Genomic DNA, 4,524 nt, shown 5'->3' with positions numbered 1-4,524 from the left:
CAAGCCGCCAGCAGGCTTCTGGGAGGGAAAGGACCCAGAGAGGTACACCCTCCCCTCGGCCTCCGTAGTTCCCGTTGTGTTTGGCGCAATGCCTGCTGGGGGTTGAAGTCTACACAGTCTAGCTAGGAGTGTTGTTTCGAAGGTTATGCAGATGATGACACTGAAGAATATTAAAATAAGAGCAAGCATATTATTAGACATTCTGCAAATCGTGAGAAACAGTATAATAGAGAAAAGGTTCCTTCGTTTTGAGACAGATTCTCACTACGTATCCCTGGTTGGCCTGGAACTCATGATATCGACCAGATTGACCTGAAAAATCTGCCTCTGCCTGGTAGCGCTGATAGTAAAGGATAGTGCCACCATGGCCAGCTTTTGTTTTTATTTAAAATAAAATAATAATAATAATAATAATAATAATAATAATAATAATAATAATGTGGGTTTGTAGTGAGATATTCACTTCTCGGAATCAATTCAGGTCCTTGCGATTCTACAGCAAACACTTTATCAGCCATGTGGTCTCCCCGGTCCCCAGTAAAGATTTATTCTAAGACAGGTTCTGCAAAGTTGCTGGGTAGCTTTGAACCCACTTCAGAGCTCAGGTGCAACAAGGCTTTGAAGCCCTTCTCTGAAGCAGTCCTAGCAGTGGTAATCAAAGCTGCTTGGTGGAGTCCAGCCTGCTTACCTTACTTAAAAGGAACAAAATTATCCACCTTCACATCTGGACAGTTTTTGTTACTGTATAAATCTTGAACAAGTTACTTTCCCTTATGAGTGTACATAATGGAGGTACTGTTATTGTAAGCATTGTGGCAGCTTGCATAGATGGTGATTCTGGCACTCAGGAGCCAAAGAATACTGAGTGTTACAGCTCGGATGGCAAGGTGTTCTGGCACTCGGGAGCTAAGGAATACCACAGGTCACAGTAAGCATAGCAGTTTACAGCCCTGCTCTAGGGAGAGGCTTCCCCAGTGTAACAGCTCTGCTCCGGCAGGGGAGGGCTTCCCCTGTGAAGTTATTACAAGTCCTCCTGCTTCCCTAGAGGAAGGTTTCCGGAGCGAAAGTGTACAGCCCTGCTCTGCTTGCTCAGCTCTACTCTGCTTTGCTTTGCTCTGCTCTGGCTCTGGTGACTCCATTCCTGTGAAGAAAGGTCTCACCCAAACCTCATTTAAGAGATCTATTGGGAGGGAAGAATTCAAGAGAGTGGCTGTCCTCTGCCACTCTGGCAGAGAGCAGTCAGACAACCAGACAGCCACAAGCTGAACATGCACAGGATTTATATAGGACTTCTTAGGAGCAGGGTCGCCCCCACCCCTTGGAGATTTCCAGGGTGGGGATTGGTCAGATTTCAATCCCTGAGCTCAGATTGGCTAACTCTCATGCTCAGGAATTGGTTGGTTTTCTGCACAGGTTCAGGTTCAGAGTTGGCTATGATTTCAGGGCCAAAGTGTGTTTCTTTCTTTTCCTTTGTTTTTTGTTTGTTTGTTTGAGACAGGGTTTCTATCTGGCTGTCCTGGGACTCACTCTGTAGACCAGGCTGGCCTCGAACTCACAGAGATGTGACTGGCTCTGCCTCCCGAGTGCTGGGATTAAAGGCGTGCACCACCACCACCTGGCCTCAAAGTGTGTTTCTTTCTCTAGTCCTTTTTAGCCTTTTGGCTCTAATTTTAGGGCCAAGGTGTATTTTTTTCACTGACTCTGATTCCAGGGATAAAGTGTGTTTATTTGGCTGGCTCTTTTACCCCAAAGTTATTATTCTGCTCTAGTGAGACTCCTGTAGGTCAGGACTCAGCTTATAAAGGTTCAACAAGTGTGTGGTGTGTGGTATGTGGTGTGTGTGTGTGTGTGTGTGTGTGTGTGTGTGTGTGTGTGTACATACATGGAGATACAAGGATAACTTTTAAAAGTTAATTCTATCTCTAGCACTGCAAAGATAAAACTTCCTTTCCTTCATTTCCCTTTTCTCTGTACAGCTTACAAGTCTCAGCCAGATGTGGTGCACATGCCTGTAACCCACCTTTTGGGGTAGTAGGATTTACAAGATTGAGTTCAGCCCAGGCTACTTAGTCAGATCCTGCCTCACAAACAGGTGAAAACAAACAAGAACCCCTGTAATTCCAGTACTTAGAAGATAGAGGCAAGAGGATTTGGAGTTCAAGGCCAGCAAGGACTACATGGGACACTGTCAGGAAGGGAGCAGGGAGGGAGGGAGGAAGGGAGGAAGGAAGGGAGGAAGGAAAGAAAGCTTCTCACTCAGCTAAATCTGCACACACACCTTCATGAGAGTTCTCGTTTTTTTTATTTTGTTTTGTTTTTATTGCTTTTAAAACAGGTCTAACATAGTCCATGCTGCCCTCAAACTCCCAAACCTCCCATGCCTGCATCTCCCAAGTTCTCATATTCCAGAATACCTGGTGCTGTTCTAAGTTTTTGAAAATCCAGTGTCTCATGGTTGAACCAGTCTTTACCTACCACAGTCAGTTGGGACTCGGTTGCTTCAGGAGCTCCATTTTTCTCCAGCAGGGGGCAGAGTGGTGTAGGGGAAAGGCCACTGTCTCTGGGTTAAGCACAGGTTGGTTCTGGATTTTTCTGTTTTACAGGTTTGGGTAAGAATTTAAGTTTTGGGAGTCTAATTTTACTCCATCTACTTCAGAGGCCAGGCTACCAAACGGACAATTTATAGAGCTGTAGCTAAGATATGAACAAGAAATAAGTTAATGCCTGCAAATACTGCCAAATCCCAGTGCAATTAACAATGTTTACCTTTTGGTTTTGCCTAAGTATGTGTACATGGTGTAGGTGCTTGTGTGCATGTGTGCTTCTATGTGTGGAAGTGCATGTGCACATTTGTGCACAGTGTATGTGTAGGCCTGAGGTAGACATAGCTATCTTCTACTTTTTTGTTGTTTTTGTTTTGGAGAAGTGTCTGGTGGGCCTGGAACTCTCTACACAGAGCAGGCTGTATTTGAACTCACAGAGATCTGCCTCTGCCTCTCAAGTGCTGGGTTTAGAGGCATGGTAACACAGCCCCAGAAGGTTTTTAAAAATTAATAATATCCACTATCAGGGAAGGTATTGTACAGTAGGTACTTTCAGCCATTTATGGTGGCAGTGTCAATCAATACAACCTTTCCAGAGAAGAACTCAAAAAAGAACAAGCCATTATGAGGCCATACACATTCCACCTTTAGAAATTATTTCTGGAGGAAGAATCATAAATAAGTACTAAAATTTAAAGACTTTTTATTAGTAATTACTAATAATGTAGCCAAAAAGTTTTGATAATAGAATTTTAAAAATAAATCATGGTGTATATCATACTTAGGTATATTATTCTATGACTTTAAAAATGGCACCCCTGTTAAACTAAGTAATAAATAAAGTGTTAGCCTGGCGTAGATGGCACACGCCTTTAGTCCCAACATTCGGGAGGCAGATCTCTGTGAGTTCAAGGCCAGCCTGGTCTACAGAGCTAGTTCTAGGACAGGCTTCCAAAGCAATACAGAGAAACCAAACTAAATAAATAAAAGTGTTCAAGCATTATTTCATGCTCAATATATGAAGAAAGGAAAAAGAATGGAGCAAAAGAAATATTTAATATATAAAATATTTCTGGATCTTGGGTTATTGGTTCATGTGTGTTATCCCAGCTGAGGCTAAGACTGAAGGATCTCAAGTTCCAGGCTTGTCTGCCTACAGAGCCCGGTTCAACTAGAGCCTGTGCAACTTAAGACTTTCTGTCAAAGGAAAAGTAAACAAACAAAATGAAGGAGGGGGAGGGCCAGCAAGATGCCTCAATATATAGGTGTTTGTGGGTACTTCTGATGACAGTAATTCAATCCATGGACCCCACAAGGTAACAAGAGCAAATCAATTTACACACACACACACACACACACACACACACACACACACACACACGACTGGGAGTGGGATGTGATGCTACATGCCTATTATCAGAGCACTTGCATAATTGCCATAGTCTGACTTACAGGTAAAGTTTTAGATCAGCCAGGGATACACAGTGAAACTGCACCAAGGAGACAAAACAGAAAGTGGGGCTGCAGAGGTGGCTCAGCTGTTAAGAGTGTGTGATGCTATTCGAGAGGATGCAGGCTCATTTTCTAGCTCCCACATCTGCAGACATCTGTAACTCCACCACCAGGGTATCCAAATACTTCTTCTGACCTCATCTGGCTTTGTGCACATGGTACATATAACGTACATTCAGATATCCACACATATACATTAAATTAATAAATAAGGTCTAGAGAGATGGTTCAGCCATTAAAGGCTAGACTCACAAGCAGAAATGTAAGAGTTTGGTTCCCAGCACCCACAGCTGTCTCTCCAGCCACAAAAGCAAAGAAATAAATCTTTAAGATGTCAAATAAATAAATATGTAAAAACTACAAAAAGCAACAGAGGAGGAGGCCACAGCTCAGTGCCATCGCTTTAGCAGAGGATGGTTGAGGCTGTAGGTTTAATCCTATGGTAAAAATAAAGTAATAAAATAAAATA

Source organism: Phodopus roborovskii, unplaced genomic scaffold (genome assembly GCF_943737965.1).
Source record: "Phodopus roborovskii unplaced genomic scaffold, PHOROB, whole genome shotgun sequence".
Taxonomy (NCBI): Eukaryota; Metazoa; Chordata; class Mammalia; order Rodentia; family Cricetidae; genus Phodopus; species Phodopus roborovskii.
Note: the sequence above shows the minus strand (reverse complement) of the source record.